General features: G+C 32.7%; 1 protein-coding gene and 1 pseudogene across 2 annotated transcripts in view; one reads left to right on the top strand and one right to left on the bottom strand.

Annotated features, from left to right (window-relative positions):
* The window catches only part of CTNNA3 (catenin alpha 3), a 1,378,877-nt gene that overhangs the window by 942,391 nt on the left and 410,548 nt on the right, over positions 1-25,938 (top strand). The gene's annotated exons all lie outside the window — the stretch shown is intronic.
* LOC112482776 lies at positions 1,154-1,272 on the bottom strand (annotated as a pseudogene).

Raw genomic sequence — 25,938 nt, forward strand, 5'->3', positions numbered from 1 at the left:
TCCAACTCAAATTTGGGGAGGGTATATAACAATGACAGTTACAGTTTTTACCATTTGGACCGACATAGATACAGGAAGATTCAATAGAATATGTCACTATATGGAGTACTCATTTTATTGAAATTTTAGATGTGCTTTTGACCAAAACATGAAATAATAAGTTAAACATTTCGAGTCATAAAAATTATTATTTCACAATTTAAAGACAATTTACAGATTATTGCGGATATTGGTCACCAAAATCCAATATTCCTTCAGCCATGGAAATGGAATTTTGGCCAAGCACATGCCTGTCCAACCATGCTACTTTTCTTAGTCTCATTTGAATTTAGGTGTGGCTGTGTAAGTTCTTGCCAATGGAGTGAAATCAGAAGTCTGGGTGCCACTTACTGACTGACGCCTTAAAACTGAGGGTGTGCTTCCTTCATATTCTCTTTCTGCTTCCCACCTGCTAAAATCCAAGAGAACACAACTCTGATTATGCAGACCATGACAATGCCTAGGGTTGGAGTTACAACATAGGAGAATGAACCTGGATTCTTCAGTAAACAATGTAGGTAGAGCAGATCTGCCTGCCAACCTGGAACACCTACCTTGGGCTATTACAAAAGAGAATAATAAATTTTTTTAAAATCAATTGTTATTGAATTTCTACTATTTGCAGAAACCTGGTTTTGAACCCAAGCAATTCACTGTAGTTTAGTTTAATTCTTTCATTCTAGAGATCAGGAAAGAGAGGGAGATTGTTTAAGGAAATACTGACAGAACATAGTAGATCTTAAACATGGACTGAACATCAGGGTAGTTCAGTACGCTAAATATATACTAACAGTGGCTTTATGGTTAAATGTTAATGGGATAGAAAGTCAAGCAGGCACCAAACGATCATCCAATGGGAATGATATAACTTATGCCTGTCTATAGGACCAGGGCAGGTAAAGATTACCATAAAGTAAATGAAACTAAATCTTCAGGGCTACCTTCATGGGCTCTGTTCAAGTCTTTGGAGAGGACTATAAGATTTGCAAACATAAGGTATTTTATTATTTTTTAATTTTTATTTATTTATTTTTAGGTGAGGCAACCTTTGGTTGACCTCACAGATTGCAAGGACCTTATCAGTTTACAATCCCTTATTTTTTTTATTTTTTTACGCCTACAGTACCTGGTCTTCCTAGGTGGTCTCCTATCCAAGTACTAACGAGGCCCAACCTTTCTTAGCGTCCACGATCAAACGGGATTGGGCTTGTTCAGGGTGGCATGGCTGTAGACTCAAACGTAAGGTATTTTAATTGAAATTGTTTATTACCTTCACTTAATCTAGTCCTAACATTCTAGGATTTAAGGAAAAGAGTATAAATGGAGATCCATGTATCACATATCTGTAATAAATATTATACATTATAAGTCTAACATGTTAAATTATAAATCAAGCTATATCCTTACAAAAAAGTAATTAAAAAATATACATACAGCTATGGATTTATATAACTGAAAGTGTGCAAAATACCAAAGATGACCAAATATTATCATTTTTCTGCATGTCTGGAAGTTCTATAAATGGGCTAGTGATATTGGATGAGCAATAAAATATGACAGATAATTTAAAAATTATATATTTCATCAAATTTATTTTATTACATTAATCTTTGCAAAATCTTTGTAAAATTTGTTTTACTAATAATCAAATTTTACAAAATCTTTGTAAAATTTGTTTTACTAATAATAATCAAAAGAATTAAATATATGATTGTATTCAAAGTGCACAAAATGACAATATTTTTATCAATATATTAAATATAAAATGTTTTATATGTGTTTATAATTATGTTCTTTAAAATGTTCCAAATTTACTTATTAAATTAAAAGTTGAATACAGATTATGTTTCAAAATTTTCAATCAAAATTATTTTAATAAAGCTAAACACATGTAATATTTTTGAATATTTTATTAAATCTGATTAATGTTTTTTAAATATAAAATTATTTGCAAGTCTAATGTTCAGCATCCATCTCATTGCCACTGTAAAGAGTGGATATTATAGGTCACACATGCTACCTACAGATAACCATGCATTACATTGCAATACTATTTCTGTTTTTACACTTTTCTGCCATGAGGCTGAGTAAATTAATCACAGTAGGTGGTAGGAACATTCCTGGAAGCCATTTGTACATCATGCATTGGCACAATCGTCAACTGTATCAATACATCCAACTAAACCTAAACTTCCCCTCAGCCAGATCCCAAAACAATGTTCTGTTCCATTTTTGTACCATATGTACATCAACATTTTAAAAGCCTAAAAATATAAAAGTTTTAGATGGTAAACTCAAATACAAACAGATTCTAAACAATTATTGAAAATGTTGATAGGGCTCAGATATATCATTTTAATTGCAATTTAGAAAGATGTTTTGAGACATTCAATAAAATAAGTGAAAACATATGGAATCCAGAATTGGAATATATAAAGTATATTATTTTTGTCACCTTTACATTTATTTATTAAGTATTTGAAAGAATATTCAGATGAAAATTCAATGACAAGGAACGTGACCTATGAAGACATTAGAAAAATATTGCTAATTTGACACAAAGCACTAAAATCAATGAAATAGCATAAAGCTAAATATGCCACTTTAAGGGGGCATCAATGTCAAACTAGTTAGAGAATTATTAATTCTAAGAATACTTAGATTAGTCATTGCAGAAGAAAACTTTAAATTTTCTGATGTCTTGCAGCTCATTTATGGAGGAACTTGCAAGAGGAAATTTTACATATTAGCAATTATAAGATGTGAAGCTGAAATATATTTTTCTAAAGTAAATAATACAATAATGATAAAAACAAACAATAAGTAATGGTTTATTATTTAATAAATACATATTTTATTTTGTATATTTTAAAACCATTTTGAAGCAGAGACTTGGACCTGGGGCATAGGGCTAAAACTGTATATCGAAGGTTAGATGAGGAAGGCGAAAGACATCACTGGTAGGAAATCAAAATCATAGCTTTGTTTTGGATGGCTGGAGGGCAGGACAAGGTTGGGAGTAGTGGTGTTTCTAGATATTTGGAGGACAGAACTGAGTGAAGAGTAGAAAAATACTCAACAATAAGATCTATTCAAAATTACTCACTTCATTTCTATCTCTGTGCAGTTGCTAAAATTCTGAATACAATAAGTTTAAGAGACTAGGGCAAGGAAGAGTTTTTAAAATATTTCATATCTTATATCACTGCCCCATGGCTTTTCACAAAGGAATGATTCTTACAATGACGAAAAGGAAGTTAGCATGCAGGGGAGAGTATATTGCTTGGACTTAAGGTATGTGTGGAGCTACACAAAGCAAATGTCTGCTAATAGTTGCTGCAAACTACTGGGCAGTTCTTTCCTCAAAACAGAATGAAATGTAGTCTAGGTTATATTTGTGTGCTCTGCCAATGCTTACCTTTTTCTAGAGATAACGATTGCTATTTAAAGTGTGTATTTGAATCAAAGATGTAAAATCAAGTGAGCCAAGGTATGTGGAAGCACTTCGTAAACTATAATACATTATGCAAATGTTAGTTGCTATTTTTGTATAGAACTGGAGGAAGCAAAATGTCGTCTTAACATCTTAATGTACCTCAGTAGCTTCAGTTTCCATAATAATTGAAACATAAAAATATAGGTTATTATTTGACCAATGAATTGCACAAGTTTTCCTTCAAAGGCTCTTTTGAAATTCTAAGGTTTATATTTAAGCAGGATCTCAAATCTTATGTATTTTCTCATTATTTTGCATTTTATAAAATTGGTACATTTTCTTAAATAGAAAGAGATTAGGAAGTATTGCTAAAAGTTTATGGGGAATGAGAAACTAGTTTGACTATGAAAACTGGCTTTACTATTGGTTGCATTCTCTACCCACCGAATCTATCATTCATTATGTTATGTTATCTTCCCCAGTTGCAATAAGGTTCTCTGTTGTACTCATGAATATTATTAAAGGTCCCTAAATGTGTTAGATCTAGGTCTTCCTTGCTCAAAGTGATTTTCAGGTTGTGTAATAACTGATAACTAGTAACTTTGTAATAACTAATAACTAGTAACTTCTAATTCAAGGGCTCAATAATGTTTATTCTTCCTTACATAAATGTTTGAGAGTATCCTTCCAGTTTTAAAGGAGCCAAGGCCCAATCTGAATTCTAAAATTAAGATATTGATTATTTATTCCACTCATCAGAAAGATAAAAAATCATTTGATTTACACTGTGACCTTTTTCTATGTTTATATTAAAAAATTAATATCTAAGTTGAAAGTGTGTTTCTTTCACTGAGGCTAAAGTTTTCTGTATAACTGAAGTAATTTAGAAAACAAGGATAAGGAAAAATGAAACCGTTTTCCTAATATTTTCTGTAAGAATTATTTTTTCCTTAATGACTGGACTTAGTAAATTGTCTAGTTATTTTGATAGCTAAAGTCATGTTGTGTAGATTTTTAAAGCAATTTTAATCATTCATAAACCTTTTCATTTCACACATTTCCCCATCTTTTTAAAAATTAATTAATTTATTTTAATTAGTTTTAAGTATACAGTACATTGGTTAGACATCTATATAGTTCATAAAATGATCCCCCCAATTGCTTCCTCCCTCCCCTGGCCCCCCACCTAGCCAACATATAAATGCTAACTGCATTCCCTATGCCATGCTCCTCATCCCCGTAACCATCCATCAACTACTAATTTGTACTTCTTTAACACTTCACCCCATTCTCCCAGCCTCCCAACCCTTCCTCCCCTCTGTCCATCACCAAATTGTCCACTATATTTGTGAGTCTGTTTTTGATCAGTTTGTCCTTTTTGTTCCTTAGAACATATGTGAAATCATATGGTATTTATCTTTCTCTGTCTGACTCAAATATCTTCTAGGTCCATCAAGGCAATATTTATTTTTTCCATCACCTTCTTTTTAGTCTGTGTGTGTCTTTTAATCTGAAGTGAGTCTCTTGTAGACAGCATGTAGGGGTCTTATTTTCTTATACATTCAGCCACTCTATCTTTTAGTTGGAACACTTAATTCTTTTTCATTTGAGGTACTTATTGATAGGAATGTAGTTGTTACCATTTTTTATTCCTGTTTTTGATACATGTTTCTACTTTTTAATGAAGTCCCTCCAACATTTCTTGTAATACTGGTCTGGTGATGATAAATTCCTGTAGCTTATTTTTGTATGGGAAGTTCTTGATCTGTCCTTCAACTCTAACTGATAGCTTTGCTTGATAAAGTATTCTTAGTTGTAGATCCTAAGTCTTTAACACATCGAATATTTTGTGCCAAGCTCTCTGTCCTGCATAGTTGCTTTTGAGAAATCAGCTACCAGTCTTATGGGTGCTCCCTTGTAGGTAACTATCTGCTTTTCTCTTGCTGCTTTTAAGATTCTCTCTTTGTATTTAACCTTTGGCATTTTAATTATGATGTGTCCTGGTGTGGGCTTTTTTGGATTCCTGGTTTTTGGGATTCTCTGAGCTTCCTAGGGTTTTATGTCTATTTCCTTCACCAGGTTAGGGAAGTTTTCCATCATTATTTCTTCCAATAGCTCTTCAACATCTTGTTTTTCTTCTGGTACCCTGATGAGACAGATATTTTTACCTTTAATAATGTCCCATATTCTCCTTTGATTATTATTTCAGTGCAGATTTGACTGCGCACAGGGGCACAGGGACTTACAGGGAGACATTGTCAGAGTGAGGGCTGAGGGGAGCCTCACTCTGTATAGAAGTGCCAGCAGTATCCATTGATCCTCTGTTAAGCCCTCCCCACTCCCAGTGAGCTGACACAGCACCACCATAGCCGAGATGTCATCAAACTGGATAGCACTGTTGCTCAGAGCAAGCAGGTCTGTCACCATGAAAGTCCGCTTGTGGGCATGACCCCTTTAAGAGGCGTCTGCTACAGCCTCTGTCCCACTCAGCCACTCAGAACTGTGCAGCCTCGTGTCCTCGCTCCATCCTATCTTCTGCCATCGCAGGGTGATTTCTTAGATTTCTCTCTAGTTGCATGGCTTATTCATCTAGATCTCAGGTGATTTTTCCTTGCTGTTTGCTCCTTGTTTCTGTCACAACTTTGATTTGGTTGCCAGAGGGATGAACAGAGCCTCTATTATCTATGCCATTTTTTTTTTCACATATTTTCCCATCATAGTAAAAGATAACTTCCAGTTGCTTTTGCAAAATAAAAGTGGTGTTATCTTTGACTCCTCTTTCTTTCTTTATTATTATTTTTTTTTATCATTCTCCATGTACAATTTACCAGCATAACCTGAAAATATAGTAAAAATATATCATATGTCTGGAATGATTCTATTTTTTTACCACAGATATCTCACAGGATTATTGTATTAGCCTGTAATATACCATACAGATATTAGAATGTTATTAGCTATTTTCATCCTTATACTTCCTCCTCCACCAATTTGTTCTTAATACTGGATCCAGAGTTATTATTTAAACTCCAGGTCAAATAATATCACCCCACTATTCAAAATCTTTTTACTAACTTTCAAATTGCTCAGAGTAAAAGCCATAGGCCTTACTTGGCCTGTTTTCCACTGCTCCTCTGCCTTTCTGATCTCATTCTCTCCATCCTGTTCCCTCTTCTCCATCCACATTGCCCTCCTTGCTTTTACTGGAAAAGGCCAACAAGAGCTTTTTCACATCATTCTTATAGCCTCCGATGCTCCTCCTCTATAGCTCTTCATGGCTCACTCCACCCTGTCCTTCAGGTTTCTACTTATATTCACCACCTCAGAAAAGCCATTATTGGCTACCTTATTTTTAAGATCTATGCTCTACTCAATACTTCTTATCTTTTTATTCGTTGTTTTGTTACTCCACACTTAACCACCACGCAGCATGCTGTATTTATTTATTTGTTATTGTATGTTTGTTCCAATGGCCCATGTATAAAGGAAAGATTGTTGTCTTAATTTTTTTTCTAATACCTAAAATTTCATCTGACACAATGTGTCAAAAAGAATGCTTGAGTAAATGAGGAATTGAAGTAGATATAAGAGAATCTCGATCAAGTTGTTTAATGAGGATGGATATTTTTAATTTCAAATAAATGTAAAAAATTTAAAAGCAAATATTAACAACTGGATATCTACATGGTATCTCAAACATACCCATACTGGTGAACCACAGATTCTCCTCCTGGATATAGTTTGTGGTCACTCTGCAGACATAAGATAGCCCCTCATATACCAACAATGTGCTTTGAATGTCAAGACAGGTGATTACACACACACACACACACACACACACACCAGAAAAGGTTGTAAAGAGATTTATTACTTACATTATGAGGCTTTCTGGGCAGAAGAGGGCATGTTTCCAATAAAGTACAAAATTATCTGGAAAGAGTAAGAAGGGGTAACTAGTTTAAGGAACTGAAGTTACAGCGAGGGTATCCTCTGTTGGGCTGAAGTTTGAATGATTTAAATTTACTGCTTACACCAAAAGAGAGAGACCCTGGGCTCTCTTAGCTTTCCAAGGTGTGAGGGTAGAAGGGTAATACGGAGTGGCAGGTTTTGAAAGCTGTTAGAAACAAAAAAATCGAGTCAGACTCTTCACCCCGTTATATATCCCCTCAAATGCATACAATATAAATGTGCTTCATAAAGCAAGTACATACATGTTTATTGCAATAGTATTTATTATAATACAAAACAGTAAGTGCCCCAAGTATCTATTAACTGTAGAATGAATAAATAAATCATGATATATCTATACCATAAAATATTATATAGTAATGAAAATAAATGAATTACCGATACTTACTTGCAGTAAGATAGGGTAGGCTTATAAACATAATATTGTGTAAAGGATTAACACAAAAGAGGGCATAGATTACTTTTTTATAAAGTTCAAATACAGTCAAAATTAGTAGTGACTGAAGTTAGACTAGTGGTTAGATATTGAGAGGTATGATATAACAAAAGAATGAAGGGGATCTGGGATTAGATAATGCATTTTTTGTTGTTGTCCTGGATGGTGGTTAAACAGATATATTCATTTTGTAAAAAAATTGTTAAATATTACATTTGTGATTTGTTCATTTTTTAATGTAAATGTTAATATTGAATATATTTATATTTATAAAGAACATAATGCTAGATGTCGATATCTATCATCTATCTATCATTTGTCTATATCTGTGAACATACAAAATTATTATGCAAGTGAGTACAAGATATAACTTGTGTGGTCTTTATGTAAAGAGGTCTTATATTGAAAAAATATGCATTTTGGAACACAGAATGCTTTATTTATGAATATTTTAGAAATATTTTTTAAATTACATTTGGCGTAGAATATTATATTAGTTTCAGGTATATAGCATAGTGATTAGACATTTATAAACTATACAAAGTGATCACCTCAAAAGTCTAGAACTCATATGATACCATAATAGTTATTGCAATATTATTGTCTATATTCCCTATGATGTACTTTACATCCCTGCGATTGTTTTTATAATTGGCAATTTGTACTTCTTAATCCTTTTACCTTTTTCATCCATGGCCCCAACTCCTTCCCATCTTGCAACCATTAATTTGTTCTCTGTATCTATGAGTCTGTTTCTGTTTTGTTTATTTGTTTTATTCTTTAGATTCGACATATAAATCATATGGTATTTGTCCTTTGTCTAACTTATTTCACTTGGCATAATATCCTCTAGGTCCATGCATGTTGTCACAATGGTAAGATTTCATTCTTTTTTATGGCTGAGTAATTTTCCAACATACATACAACATCTTGTTTATCCATTCATCTATCGATGGACACTTAGGTTGCTTACATATATTGGCTATTGTAAATAATGCTTCAGCGAATATAGGGATGCATGTCTTTAATGTTTTGGATTTCTTTAGATAAATACCCAAAAATGAATTGCTGGGTCATATAGTAGTTCTACTTTTAATTTCTTGAGGAACCACCACTATGTTTTCCATAGTGGCTGTACAAAGGTTTCCTTTTTTGCACATCCTTGTCATTACTTGATTATTGCTTTATTGATGATAGCTATTCTGACAGGTATGAGGTGATATCTCATTGTCGTTTTTATTTGAATTTTTTAGTGGTTAGTGACATTGAACATCTTTTCATATGTCTATTGATCATCTGCATGGCATCTTTGGAGAAATGTCTATTCAGGTCCTCTGTCCACTTTTTAATTGAATGGATGTTTTTGGTGTTAAGTTGTATGAGTTCTTTATAAATTTTGGATATTAACCTCTTATCAGATGTGTCATTGGTGAATATCTTCTCCCATAATGTAGGCTATCTTTTCGTTTTGTTGATGGTTTCCTTCACCTCACAAAAACCTTTTAATTTGATGTAATTCTCTTTGTTTAATTTTCTTTTGCTGTCCTTCTTCAAGGGATCATATCCAAAAGATAGTATTAAATGTGATGTCAAAGGGTTTAATGCCTATTTTACTTCTAGTAGTTTGATGGTTTGGGCTCTTCATTTAAGTCTTTAATCCATTTTGTGTTTATTCTTGTATGTGGTGTAAGAAAGAGCTCTAGTTTCATTTTTTGCATATATCTGTCCAGTTTTCCCATCATCATTTATTGAAGAGACTGTCTTTATCCCATTGTATAGTCTTGCCTGCTTTGTCATAGATAAATTGAACAAACAGGTGTGGGCTTATTTCTGGGCTCTCCTTTCTGTTTTTTTGATTTGTGTGTCTGTACCATGCTATTTTGATTACTATAAACTTGTAGTATAGTTTGGTATCAGATAGCATGATACATCCAACTTTGTTATTCTTTCTCAAGATTGCTTTGTTTATTCAGAGTATTTTGTGATTTCATATAAATTTTAGAATTATTTGTTTTAGTTCTGTGAAAAATGCCATTGGTATTCTGATAGAGACTGCATTGAATCCATAGATTGCTTTGGGTACTATGAACATTATAACAATGCTAATTTTTCATATCCAAGAGCATAGTATATGATTCCATTTATTTGTATTATGTTCAGTTTTTTTTTCCCTCAGTGTCTTACAGTTTTCTGAGAACTGATCTTTTACCTCCTTGGTTAAATTTATTCTTAGGAATTTTTTTATTCAATTGTAAGTTTGATTATTTTCTTAATATCTCTTTCTAATAGTTTATTAGTGTATAAAAATGCAACTGATTTCTGTATACAAATTTTGTATCCTGCTGCTTTACTGAATTATTTAGTTACACCAGTTTTTTTATGTTTGTTTTTTTTTTGTGTGGAATTTTTAGGGATCTCTCTATATAGTATCATTTCATTTGCAAATAATGACAGTTTTACTTCTTCTAACCAGTTTGGATGACTTTTATGTCATATTCTTGTCTATTTGTAATAACCATGACTTTCAATACTATGTTGAAGAAAAGTGGTGAAAGAGGACATCTTGTCTTATTCCTTATTCTTTAACAATTTCTTATTAAAGAAAAAGTTTTAAGCTTTTCACTGTTAAGTATGATATTAGCTGTGGGTTTGACATATAAGGCATTTATTATGTTGAGGTATATTCTCTCTATTCCCATTTTTCTGAGAGTTTTTAATCATAAATAGATGCCAGGTTTTGTCAAATGTTATTTCTGCATCTATTGATATTATCATATGATTTTAATGTGATTAACATGGTGCATCACATTAACTGATTTGCAAATATTGAATTCCACTTGATCATGTTATATGACTTTTTAATGTATTGCTCAATTTGGTTTGCTAATATTTTGTTGAAGTTTTTGCATCTGTGTTCATCAGGGATATTGGCCTGATAATTTTCCTTTTTGAAGTGTCTTTGGTTTGGTATCAGGATAATGCTGGCCTTGTAAAATGAGTTGAGAGCTTTTTCTCATGTTCAATTTTTTGAAATAGTTTGAGAAAGATAGATATTAATTCTTCTTTGAATGTTTGGCAAAATTTACCTGGGAAACCATCTGGTCCAGGAATATTATTCGTTGGGAGTTTTTTGATCACCTTTTTGAACTTGTTGGTAGTTATCAGCCTGTTCAGATACTTGTTTCTTCCTGATTCTGTCTTGGAAAATTGTATGTTTCTAGAAATTTATCCATTTTGTCCAGGTTATTCAATCTGTTCACATATAATTGTGGATAATATTTTCTTATACTCCTTTGTATTTCTTTGGTATCAGTCGTCACTTCTCTTTAATTTCTGATATAATTTATTTGGGCCCTCTCCATTTTTTTCTTGATGACTCTTACTAAAGGTTTATCAATTTTGTTTATCTTTTTAAAGGATCAATTATTGGTTTCATTGATTATTTTCAATTGTTTTTTAGACTCTATTTTGTTTATTTTTGCTCTAATCTTTATTATTTTCTTCCACTCACTTTGGGCTTTGTTTGTTCTTTTTCTAGTTTTTTAGATATAATGTTAGGTTGTTTATTTAAGATTTTTTGGTTTGTTTATTGAAATATGCCTATATTGCTTTGAATTTTCCTCTTAGAACTGTTTTGGCTGTGTCCCATAAATTTTGAGTGTCTTTGTGTCTTTATTTTCATTTGTCTCAAGATATCTTTTTATTTTTAACTCGATCTCATTGTTAATCCATTCATTGTTTTCTTAGCACTTTATTTAGCCTCTACATCAGGGGCTCCCAACCTCCAGGCTGTGGACTAGTACTGGTCCATAACCTCTTAGGAACTGGGATGCACAGCAGGTGAGCGGCAGGTGAGTGAGTGAAGCTTCATCTGTTTTTGTAGCCGCTACCCAGCACTAGCATAACCACCTCAGCTCCACCTCAGCTCATCAGGCATTAGATTCTCATAAGAGCACTGATCCCTGGTGCAAAAAAGGTTGGGGACCACTGCTCTACATGTTTGTATGTTTTTCAGTTTTCTTTTTGTAATTGATTTCTAGTTCTATACCATTGTGATCAGAAACGATGCTTGGTATGATTTCAATCTTCTTATATTTATAGAAATTTGTTTTTTGACCTCACATGTAGTCAATCCTGGAAAATATTCTGTGTGCACTTGCAAAGAATGTATAGTCAGCTACTTTTGGGTGAAATGTTTTAATAATGTTAATGAAGTCCATTTGGTCTAATGTTTCATTTCAAGGTCATGATTTCCTTCTTGATTTTCTGTATGGATGATTTAGTCATTGATGTTAATGTGTCATTAAAGCTCCCTATACCTGGTACTCCAGGAGTGTTCCTTGTATGGGTTGTGTCTGCTCTCCTGTGGTAGTTGGGCCTAGATTCCTAGTAGCATATTAGTGGGTGGTGTTGACCCTCAGGTTGACTTGTTGTGAGAGCTAATTGTAAGAGAACTTTTGTATGAAGGCTGACTCATGGAGCAGTAGTTGTTTTAGCAGGCTTCTGGTACCTGCCTAGTCTACCCAAAAAGTTTACCTACTCTGCCATCTTAACCAGGTGTTTCATTTGTGGAGCTGATTGGGTGGCGCTCTGATGCTGTGTGGAGCTGGCCGCTGAGTGTGTTGGGTCTAGAGTGTCTTGAGTCATGCTCCAGTGTAGGCCAAGGTCAGATGCTGCTTAGGCTAGGCTGGGGGCTGCTTGGTAAGAGCTATAAAGTGATCTGCAGTTGGTTACCATTTGTGCTAGGCTTGGAGGTACTTGGGAGTTATTGCAAAATGAGACTGACTGTCACTTTTGCCAGGTTTTGTGATCCTTTGGTGGGTACCATCTTGTGAGCTAAGACCAGTTGTCACTTTTGCTGGATCTGTGGCCAATCTGAAGCTATATTCCAGGCCAAGACAGGCTGCCACTTATACTAGGCTTGGGGCTACCTAATGGGAGTTACAATGCAAGTTGAAAGTAATTGTCACTCGTGCTGGGCTTGGGGCTTCTTTATAAGAGCTATAAGCTACTCCAAGGCCAACCACTGCTTGTTTGGGGTTTATAAACATTTGAGAGATTTTGGGAAAGTCTTTAAGGTGAACTGAAATAGGTCACTTGTGTGGAGGAGCCATGAAAGAGGGTCAGTTTGGGTGAGCAAGTTGAGTGTGAAGGGGTCTCAGGGAATCACCAGGGCAGGGCAAACAGTGTAAGCAGAGTTAATAGAGAGTACAAATTTGGCAGCTGTCTGCACAGGGCTGGCAGGGTCAGAGGAGAGCTTCACAAAAATCTGTGAAGCCTACCAGCACTCTCATCCCATGAGAGAGTTGCCCCAACCCTTTCCCCTTCAGCTTTCACCCTGAAATTAGTCAATTTAGTTCCTATATGTTCTAGGTACTCATATACTGGCACTTAGAGTGAGTGAGCATTTGAGTAAGTTTATGCATTGGCACTTTAAGAGCAGCATGTCTCTATCTCTTGCAACCCTTTGTCTTTCCTGGATTCGATCCCATCTGGTTTTCACAGCCAGATGCTATGAGGACTCCTTGGCAATGGTGACTTGGGCTGAGGAGCCTAATATTCTTCAGGGAGGACCTCTGATGCTGAAATGTCCCTCTTGATTCTTAATCACCATACTGTGGGTATGTGACCTGCCCATTCTACATCTCTGTCTTTCCTACCAGTTGCAATGTGGCATTTTCTGTACATTCTTAATTATAGGGATTCTGTTCAGCTAATCTTTAGGTGGTTCTCATTAATGGTTGTTCTATAATTTAATTGTAATTTTGATGTGATAATGGGAGGAGGTGAGCACAGAGTTTACTTTCTCTGCCATCTTGACCAGAAGTCTCAAAATCCTAGAATGCTTTACATACAACATGAAGGCAAGGCAAATATATCCAGGATAATGACTCACACAATTTATTCTTATTACTTTAAATTTTAAACTAAGAAAATTAGTTTTATAAATAATTAAGATATTGGATGATAGAAATTATGATGAAATTTCATATATTTGGAATATTTTATTCTTTCCATAGTTGAGAAGGTAATTATAATACCGTATACTCTATGTTTATCATAGCATTTGTCATTCTCTGACTTATTCAAGGAAAATGAAGAAGCAGTTTGTACAATGGGAAGCAAGTGTCAGATTTCTGCCACTAGCACATTATAAATTTTTATTTCTTATAAGCTACATGAATGAGTAACAATAAAAATATTAAATGAGATATTGGTAAATTGGTTTGACTTTAAGTTGCTGAGGTAACATTAAATAAGTTATTGTTGCACTGTACTTATGTCTAAAAAGAATTACTGCATATTCTTAAAATAGCTTACTAACCTAGTACCAGGCAGGAACTTGCATGCTGTGAAAATTAGGCTATTTCATATAAATATTTTAAAATATTTTATAACGTCTCTGTAAGACTATATTTTTTGAGTGAGCATATCTAGATTATATTACATCATAATATACCCTGAGGTTGTATCTTAATTGTGTTATTGTGAAGAATACTTTTTAAAAATCTATTTTTAAAAGAAAAATTTGTATATAAATATGATTTTTAAAATATGTTCACATAAACCAAGAAATTCCATTTAAAATCCCTCTAAATAAAATAGGAAATCCAGCTACAGTCCACATATATAATTTTAACCTTTGTTTTCTCATTCATGCCCTATTTGTACATCAGCCAGTTACCTCCTTGCTTTCCCTCTCCCCTTACCATATGGCTGGTCATCTGTTACATGATAAGATAATACAATATGTTCCTGAGTCTACAGGGGAGATGTCTTGTTGTAGAGAGTACTCTCCAAATGTCAACAAACCTGGACTCAATGACTTTTCCTGTATAAATTACACTTTGCTCTCCTAAAAAAAAATTTTTAATTCATGTCATTTTGTTCTGTTCACGAGGATAAAAGCATTTTATTTCTGCCAAGGTGTTTGGCCAAATTCAAGCTTCTATGATATCTGTACAGGCTGGCATCTTATTCTGTTTTCAGCTTTTCTTATGTGACTGAGTGATTAGTTAAAAGCTCATGGAGGATGCTTTTGAAATACTAAACACTCAGCTCTTTTGCACATAATGAACTAAAAAGCAAATTCTTATTATACTTTTACATATCTCAGTGTGAAATTGAGCAAGAAACAAAGATCCAAACTCTAAAAGATTTGGAATATATTTAAAATGGGTTCATGAATATTTCCAGCAACCAATATATACTTGTAAGGTTTTTTTAGTCTGTTTTTTTGAGTCAGATAAAAAGCAACCTTGAGTATAATCAGTGTAAGAACAATATGAGAAAGTATTTTTCTCATCTTCCAGGATTGAATAAATATTCAAACAATAATAACCAAAAATTAGAAACATCTGACCACATCTTAAGTTGGAGCATTCTCAGAACACACATACTTTGTAGAACATAAGTTTATATTTTGATATCACTATAAAACATGTTATTAGTTAAATATTTTAAAATATATTTAATGTATTCGCCAAAAACAGATTTAAATGCAACTAAGGAATATTCATGAATGAAATTAAGAACTGTATTAGACTTGTTGATATAGAAATTGTTGATATAAAAAAAGACCCATATCCACAAGTTTAATTAATGGAAAATTAGCTCAAAGAAAGATTTTGCAAAATTTTAATTTTAGTAAAAAGAAACCACAAAATCTTAATATGCTGAAGAAGGTCTTAACCAGATTCCCACTGCAAAGCTGTCATAATGGATCTGTCTAATTTGATATAAAATTTTCATATGGCATGGACCAAGGTGCTAGGTAATGTCAGAAGAAAGACTTAATGTATTTTGTCACATTGAAGATGGTCTGAGTCTCAACATTTAAACCTTATTCAAATATTTGAAATTTTGCCACCAACTACAAATCTCAGAAGATATTTTCTTCTCCTTAAGGACACACATTGTGTTCCCTCAAGAAGGAGCTTCTATTGCATATCAGTCATTAGATTTGTCTATCAGTCGCTATTGCCTTAGACCTTAAAATAAGTTGTCATGTTTTGAATATGTGCTGCACGTAGCTGATTTTTATAGTATATTTCTTGGACATTTTGTTAACTCCTCACAGAGGCAGTTTATTTGTAGCATAGCTGTAGCTCTGAAATCTGTTTTGCTTCTGAAATTATGCCTTCATTTGTCCTGCCTGCACCCTATTTTATTCATTTTCAATACCAGTTATCATATGGCATCAAGGAATAAAATCAGCATTACATCATTTCAAGCCTATATTTGGATTCTAGTCGAGTAAGGAGACTATATTTAAAAGCACATTCTAGTTGAGATTTTTTTTTTAATATGGCTAGCTACCTTCAGAAAAGTTTTCTATTTCAAATACCTATAAAAGGCAAATTCCTCATTTATTGTTAATTTCAGTTTAATAATCTTATTTTCCTAAGTGTTAAAGAAAATTTTTTTATTTTCCATCTTCTTGTGATATAATTGCACCCTATGGAGGAAGTACCAATCATATCACAGGAATAATGACTTGCAGAGATGTGAGTGAGAACGTTATAGGCAAAGAATAAATTGATCCAATAGCATTAAACCGAGCAGGAGGAAGAGTTGTTGCTGAGTAAGAAATGGCACTTAGATTCTTTAGAAGGGAAATTTAGACCTCTTATCATGCACTTCTTGGAAATATTTTTAGTTGACTTTTTCTATTTTAAAATAATACATGTCCATGGATACTAGATTTATTGGAGTGATTACATTTTAAGTTGTATAATGTTTAATCACTATATTGAACACCTGAAACTAATATAATGTCAACTGTACATAAAATGTTAAAAAGTATATTTAAAAAATAAATAAGCAAAATAATACATGTACATTGGAAACCTGAAATAGAAGTTAAAATTCTCCAGAGATTTAATTTCATGAAACTTTGCCCCATAACACACTTTCTCTTTCTCATAACTCCGGGGAGTATCTAAAATAGAGATATTAAAACAGTTATTTAAGAAAACATTAAATCATTTTCTATTAAATGCAAAGTACATAATTGTACTTGGAACCTGATCTCCATTCTCCTTATCTACTATCTTTGACACTCGCTCCTTTTTTATATCAATTTGTGAAAAATTGGGAAGTGTCTGGTCCTCTCTTCAGACCACATAGTTCCTTTGCTCCTTCAAAACACCACTCACAGTTCTGACTTTAAGCTCTTCCATAGCCAAATTAGACCTATTCCCACTCCCCCCAGGCTGCAGCAAGGGATGAAATAACTCATTTTTCCAAACTCCCTTTTGTCATAATAGGGGATTATTTAATTTCCTTTCAGGTTATGGAGTATACATGATTCTCATAACTTTCATAGCTTAGTCTAGTCTTGGAAATGACTTTATATATTACTAATGCCTTCTTGGTCAGTTTTACGGGATTTGGGGAGTAAAATTTTCTGCATATTTTTCTACCCACATCTTATTGTGAAGTCTTCTATTTGGAAATTTTTTCCATTTGAAAGAAGAATTTCAATCATATCATTTAGAAATAATAGAAATGAATAAGAGAAGACATGTGAACACAAAAACTAGAAGAACTGCAATAGGAAATAACATTAACAAAAGGAACTGCCTTGTGTTAATTCACCGTCCAAGAATGTATATACATTATTTTATTTTGAACTTTAATTTTAGAAAATAATCCTTAAAGAAAATCTTGGAAAATAAAAATTTTTACAGTAGATGAATGTTGTTTTAAAGACCAAAGGATAATTTCAATTTCTAATGATACTAACTGTACTCACGAAGATCTTATTTTGTATCCTGACTATTTCACTTTAAGCTACTTAGGACCTTGGTGAAACTACTCAAATATTCAGCCTAAACTCATAAATGAGAAATGCTATTAGTATCTATATTATAGGATTGTTGGAGAATGAAATTAAATAATTTACATAAGATTCTAAGATGCTTAACATAAGAATTGGCATTTTAACCCTTTTCCTGTTTGCCGTGAGAATACTCACCAGCAGCACTTGCGGCTGCAGCATTTACCCCAAGATAACTCACAATTACAGTACTAAACTTACCCCCAAAGTTTGCCATGAAACATCTCACTTTTATTATTATTTGTGCATCACGCTAGTGTGTCAATAGTCTTTGGCAACAAATGACATCATTCTATTTATAGCATTCTGTTTTAAGTAGTTAGATGACTAAAAATGTTAACTTCTAGAAAATGTAGCATTCTCACACATAATATTAAATGAATGCGGGCAGCGAGCTGCCGTTTTTTTCTAAATAGAAAAAAGGTGAAAAGCCTTCCATAATTGTTGGTTCTCATTATGTTTAGTATCATTGTCAGGTAAATGCTGACATGGAATTAAATTATGTGTCTGTGATAGAATAAGAAAGAACAGAGGAGAGGATGGTAGTCATAAAAAAGAATAGGAAGAAGATAAATAGAAATAAATAGAATAAGAAGCATGTAGACACACTCTAATGAGATTATAATTATAATGATATTTCCTATAGGAGGAAAAGTGGCAGGCAATTCTATATACCAAGAATAAAAAAGGAGGCGATAATGATTTATATATAAAGTTAAAAGATTCCCAATTAATCAGTACTACCAACAATGAGCAAATTGAACCTGATAGAGAGTTGTTAACATGGTATAAACCTCTATTTCCTCCTGTCTCTAAATTTATTTGGGGCTTTTTCTATCAATAAATGGCACCATTTTATACCTTTCCTGCTCTTTTAAATGTACATTTTTTGAGGAGTACAGAGGTTATCCATATGGAGGAAATGTAAATGAAATAAACTTTTTTTCCCCATGTATAATAACTGGAGACATACAAGAATATTGCCTCAGTTGTCAAGGGGGAAAAAGCACTCTTTGAAATGAGGAATAGTTTATAATACTCGTAAAATATTACAACAGATTGTAAGAGATAAGATCCAAGTAGAAACAGAAGCTATATATTTGAAATACTGAGACATCAGAACTGTCCTCCTAACAGGTCTATTGATGGACAACCATCTAAAGTGCAGGATTATACTCTGGACTAGTTTAGCTCTTTACTCATCAATTTCATAGAAAATCAGTTTCTTAGAAAATCAGTTTTCCTAGAAAATGTATGTAATCACTCAATGATATACTCTCTATCCCTTTTAAAATTTATTTTGATTATGCAATTTATAATAGTCATGAAACAATGGACTGTTAAAATATCTACTACATATAAGGTTCTGCTACACATATGCAATCTAAATATCTGTAACTTCTTTAACTGTGGGAGTCACCTTCTCTTTAAGATTTATCTAGTTTGATCTGACTGCCCGTGACTCATCTTCTGCGAATGCACAATGCTCAGCCTTTATGAGATACTTGCTACAAAAATTTTCACAGATCCCTGGAGAAATGTACATTTCTCACAAATGTGTCCAGTTTGTGCTTGTATTCTTTTATTCCTTGTCCCAACTCCAGGCTCCTGTGCTGGTCAGTTTTTGCCAGATTGTAAGTTTCTCCATGCTACTACTTTTCCCTCTTATCACTATAAGTACAGCTCACTCCAGACTTTAACATTTAACACACTTTTGTTTTTACTTGAAGGGCTGAGGATAACTTAAGGAATTTAAAACACTCAAACAAAAATGTTTTAAGCTAACAAACCAAGACTTTGTTATAAGAAGTGAGTTTTCTTGAGAGAAAGGATTTGTGAGTTCCAAGAAGTCAGAGTTTAGACAATAAATAACAGAGAAGAAAAGAATATAGAATTTGTTGTCAGAGAAGTTTTCTCACCACTCAGGAAGAAAATAACAGTTCAACCACTGGGTAGGTAGGAGATGGTATGAGAGATTTTATTTGGGATTATAAGCTATCTAAGTTCTTGAGAAGGTCCGAGTTCACTATCTGTGTCAGAATGTATATCAATTTGTTGTTTTATTTATGAAAAAAGCTTTACTATGAAAGCTGTCAGATAATGTAAATAGTACACTGAATGCTGTATTAATTTATGTTCTGGTGTAAGCTTTTAATCTTTTTGCACACTCACACTTGGAATAGTATTTGTCCAGACACATAGAACTAAGGGCTACATTAAATTAAATTATTTTAAAATTTTTGAAAAGAGAACATGAATGAAGTCTTGTTGTACTAGATATTAAACTAAGCATAAAAGCTATTTTAATTAAAACAGTATAACACTGGCACAGGAATAAGCAAATGGATTTATGGAAAACAATAGAAAAACCATAATCAGATCTATATAAAATTGGAATTTAATCTAAGATAAGTGACATTTTGGATCATTTTGGAAAATATTTAATACATTTTGTTGTCACAGTTGGCCGTCTATTTTGGCAGAAACAAATGTTAAATCCATTAGTCACCTCATTAAAAAAAAAAAGTAAATTCTATATTGTGTTAGTCAGCTAGGGCTGCCATAAAAAACAAAACAAAACAAAACAAAACAAAAAACAGACTGAGTGGCTTAAACAACAGAAATTTATTTTCTCTAGAGCCTAGTCCAAGAGCAAAATGCTGATAAAGTTGGTTTCTGGTGAGACCTCACCTGGCTTGTAGATGACCACCTTATTGCTATGTCCTCACATGGTGAGCAGAGAGAGAGAGAACTTCAGTGTCTCTTTATTTTCTTATAAGTATACCAGTTCTATTGGATTAGGATCCCACCCTTAGGACCTCATTTAACCTTAATTATCACCTTAAAGGCCCTGTCTCCAAATACAGTCACATTGGTGTTTAAGGTTTCAACATACAAATTTTAAGGGGACACAAATCAGTCTATAAAAAATATTTTGTCTTGATAAGATTATAAGGATAAATTTTTTAAAAGGGAAGAAATTTTCCTAGATAAAACACAAATCTAGATTCCATAACAGTGCTTTTATCCAGGTTGTTGAGTATATCAATAATTCTTTCCTTTTTATGGCTGAGTAGCATTGAATGGACATATCACAATTTATTCATCTATTTGTTGGAGGACATTGGTATTGTCTGCAGTTTACATGATTATGAATAGAACTGATGAAAATGTTCAGGTGAAGATTTATGTGTGAATATAATTTTTCACTCTTTAAGTGGGATTTCTGAGGTGTGTAGTAGGCATCTGCCTCACATGTCTTCATGTAGGACATGTGGGGATGGCTTAACTATATCAGACTTAAATCTTGGCAGAATGCCCTAGGATCTTTCTAGATTATGAGAGCATGGGGGGCTTTAAAAAATAACTACAAAACCATTTTTTCTACCTACCTACCTACCTTCCCAGGAGTCTGTCACGAGATGTCATTTCTTATCAACTCCTGGGTTTTGATGAGGCCTGAGACTATTTTCTTTGTCGTTTTGGGGTGCAATTACAGACTGTAAAACTGCTTACCTTCAAAATGAAATTGCTCCTCAAAACTGTTATCTTGTACTGGTTACACTCATGTTATGTCATCATGTTATTTGGTCCCTTTTGTTTCAGTGTAATCCTGTGGAACAAAGGACATGGGGAGCTGGCACTTTTGCTCATCTCTCTTTTGCTATCTAGATAAGTGAAAAATCATCTGGATCTAACAGGAGCTTATTGTTTCTTTATGGAAAAAATAAGTCCTTTGATTGCCAGGACTTTGGATTATTTCCATTATTTAGCAAAGAGAGCTCCTATATGAATATATTTATGTGGAGATTTTTGGGTGAACATAAATTTTTACTTTTCTAAATTCCCAGGGGTAGTACTGCTGAGGCATATGGTAAGTGTGAACAAGAAACTTCCCATCAGCAATTTATGAGATTTTCAATTACTCTCTAGTCTCATTAGCACTAAGTATTATCAGGAATTGTTTAATTGGATTGTTTATTTTCTTATTATTGAGTTTTGAAAGTTCTTTATATTCTAGATACAAGTTCATTATCAGATATATGTTTTGTGAATATTTTTCCAATTCTGCAGGTTTTCTTTTCATTCTTTCAACAGTGGTTTTTGAAGAGCAAAGGTTTTAAAATTTGATGAAATCTGATCTTTTTTTTTTCTTTTATGTATTTTTCTTTTGGTATTCTGTCTAAGAACTCTTTGCTGGACACCAGATTATATAGATTTTCCTCTATATTTTTTCTAAAAGTTTTATGGGTTTACTTTTCAAATTTAGATCATAATTCATTTTGAGTTAAATTTTGAATGAAGTATCAGGTTCAAGTCAGATTCTTTATACTGCATTTGGATGTCTGATTTTTCTAATATTTATTGAAAAATATATTTTTTTCTCCATTGGATTGTTTTGAGCTTTATGAAAAATTACTTGGCCATATATTTCTCTAGATTCTTTGTTTTGTTTCATTGATCTATGTGTCTGTCCCTTTACCAATACCACATTGTCTTGATTACCATAGCTTCAGAGTAAATCTTAAATTTAGGTCAATATTCCTCCAACTTTATTCTTTTTTTTTTTCTTCAAAATCACTTTAGCTATTCTAGCTCCTTTGAATTTCCATATATATTTTAAAATCAGGCTATGTCTACAAAATTCTTCTTGGATTTTGATTATAATTATAATAATTATAAAGATCAATTTGGAAACAACTGACATTTTTACTATGTTGAGTCTTCTAATTCACGAACGTTTGTCAAATTATTTAGGTCATCAGCATTTTCTTGTTTTTATTATAAGATTCTACATAAGTTCTGCTAGATTTATAATGAAATATTTTGGAGATTTTGTAAATTGTATTGCTTTTTAAAGTTTCAGTTTTCAGTTGTACATTAATATAATGCAGAAATAAAATTATTTTTTTATTTTTGTACGTGAGCTTGTTTTCTGAGAACTTCCTATCGATCTGAGGAAGGAAACATACATACTTTGATCATTAACAATGATGCTAGTCATAGGTTTTTCATAGATGCCTTTCATCATTGAGGAAGTACTTTACTATTCCTAGTTACCTGGGTTTTTATTATCATAAATGGATGCTGAATTTTGCCATAGTCTTTTTCTACATCAACTGAAATGATTACTTCATTTTTCCTCAAACTGATAATACAGTGGATTACTTTGATGCTTGAGTATTAGACCAACCTTGCACTCCTGAAAGAAACATTTGGTTGTGGTATATTTTATATACATACGTGTACATAAACACTTATATATGCTGTTTATGCTAATATTTTAAGAATTTTTTTTAAAAAAATCCTTATGGGCGATAGTTCTCTGTTTTCTTATTTTCTCTCTTCCTTTCCTTTTTTTTTTTTTTTTTTTGGTATTGATAATGCTGGCCTCATAAAATGAATTGGGAAGAGTTACATCCTATTCTATTTTCTGGAGAGATTGCATAGAGTTAGTGTTATACCTAAATGTTTGATAGAAATCACTAATGATACTCTGTATGCCTGAAGATGACTTTTTTGGAAGGATTTAAACTATGGATTCAAGTTTCTAAATAGTTATAAACCTATTCAGGGTATATACTCATTCTTCATTGAATTTTGGTAATTTGTGTCTTTAAAAGAATGGGTCAATTTCATTTAAGATGTAAAATTTATGTCATTGAGTTGTCCTAGTTTTCTCTCACTATTCTTTTAATGCCTGTGGTTCTGTGGTGATAATTCCCCACTTCATTCTTGATATTGTAATTTATCTCCTTTTTATTCTAAACTTTTATCAATTTTATTAGTATTTAAAATATTGCTATAATAATAAATTATAGACTTAGTTGTTTAAAACTATACACACATATTATCTTACAGTTTTATAGTCTATAAATCTGACTTCAGTAACTGAACTAAAATTAAGGTATCACCAGGGCTGCATTCCCTTCTGGGAGCTCTAAGAGAGAATTTGTTTAGTTCTAGAACTCAACTGCATTCCTTTGCTCCTGGTCTCCTTCTTCCATTGGTAAAGTCAGGAATGGTAAGTTCAGTTCTCTCATAGCATTGCTCTGACCTCTTCTCTCTCCCTCCTCCACTTTTGAGGACCCTGTTATTACTACAAGCCAACTCAGATAATCTAGGATAATCTTTCTATCTCAAGGTACAAAACATAATCACATCTACAAAGCTCCTATTGTCACATAAGGTAACATATTCACAGGCTTTGAGGATTAGAAAATGTATGTCTTTGGAGGCCATTATTTTGCCTTCAACAGCCTTCTACAGATTTTTAATATTATCTTAAGAGGCTTTGTTTAACTCATATAAAGGATGTTTATATTTTTGTTTTGCTAGAGAACTAATCTGATTAGTTTCAGGTAACAAGTTCTATCTCGGTTTCTATTGTCTGTGGTTCCATTTTAAGAGACAAAAGTAGTTCAGTTTTTAAAGGCTTTGCTATGGTATGCAGATGTCTCCATGTTTGTGCATATGTGGTGGTTAGTCTCAGATCTGAGAGGTGGTCTATCTCTTAGTTCAGTTATGCTGATTAAAATCAAATACACATAAGCATGGCTTGGAGTTGAAGCCAGGAGTTTATAATCCACTTTGCAGGGTCATTTTCTCTAATACTTCCCCTCCCCTATCTTCCTGATCCTTATGATTTCTTAGTCAGTTCTTCAGCCACAAAACTGGGACTTCTGTTACTTAAGTGTGCTAGGTAGGGACTTCCGCAACTTGGGCCAAGTGGTGAGAGGACAGAGATAAATAAAAGTAATGTGAGTTTATCCTACCCTTTTAGGGTCACAGATGCAGCAATCATTGCTGGGTTTCAGGCTACACTGATAAAGAGCCCAGTAGAAAAATACACAAAAGAATATGAGAAGGACACCAACTGCATATAAATATGCAAATATGAAATTTCTCAATGCTACTTGGGTTGAAAATTCAAACAGACAAAAATACAAATAACCTAAAAAAGCAAAAACAATAAAATACTAGTTTTCACTATAAGTTTGGCAAAATATATAAAGACTCATTATTCAACACAGAGTAGAAGATATTCTTATCTGTTCTTTGTAAGATTACTACCTAATTGTGTGGATTGGTGAAAACTTTCTGAATACAATTTGGCAGACTCTATCAAAGTTGAAAATGTTCTGATCCAGAATTTCCAGTCTTAAGAATAGATCTTATAAAAATATTTTTACATATAGACAAGAATGTATATACAAATATAGTAATTAACTTATTGCAATAGCAAAAAATGGAAATAGGAAAGGATATAAGTAATTATGATTCAGCTACATTATGAGTTGTAGCTATTAAAAAAGGAGTAAAGTAGATCTATTGGTAGCAATATCTCTCATATATAAATGACATGAGAAAACAATTCATTTTATAGAATAAAATATGTAGTATATATTTTTCCCTTTTTTTATTTTAAAAAAAAGCACTGTAGAGAAAGAACTGGAAGGATATATGATAAACTGTTAATATAGCTATACATGGGATAGAGTGGAAGAAATTAAGAGAGATTTGACATTTGACATTATATATTTGTATTGTTTGACTTTTTGTAATGAAAATATAAAAGTAAAGGAGACATTTTATAAATGACAGAGTACATAATTATATTTTTTAGACTTTTATAAGACAGAAACTAATTTGATTTGGAATTAGAATGAGAAATTTTGAACTACACTGAGAAACATGCTTGCAGATAAATATACTGGGAAGCGTGGTGTTGCTTTGTAGGGATGCTTAAGAGACGAAAGTAGTTAGTATTTGCTTTATATTGTAATAAAAAAGGTTGAAACGTTTTTGGATTTGCCATCAGCTAAATATTTTATAATTTAATTATGAATCTAAGTGTTCAGGAAATTAGTATTTTTCTAATACTTAGGGAAATATTTACAACTGTATTATTTTCAATAATTGTCTTTATGGTTTACACTTACCAAATTACCTCTGAATCTAGGCCATTTTTATGTTCTATTAGGCATCTAGAAGATATTTTTTCTCTTCTTATATTACTTTCTAAAACACATCGCCTTTATTTCTTTACGTGTTGCATTTATTTACCTGTTTGGTTCTCTATGCCGTAGTCTTCTCATCCATAATATGAGGATGAGAATAACATTTACCTCATTTTACTGTTTTATGGCTAAATAATAGGATAACTGTTAAGCATAAAAGTGTCTGATGAATAGTAACTGTTCACTAAATATTATC

Source organism: Pteropus alecto, unplaced genomic scaffold (genome assembly GCF_000325575.1).
Source record: "Pteropus alecto unplaced genomic scaffold, ASM32557v1 scaffold155, whole genome shotgun sequence".
Lineage (NCBI taxonomy): Eukaryota > Metazoa > Chordata > Mammalia > Chiroptera > Pteropodidae > Pteropus > Pteropus alecto.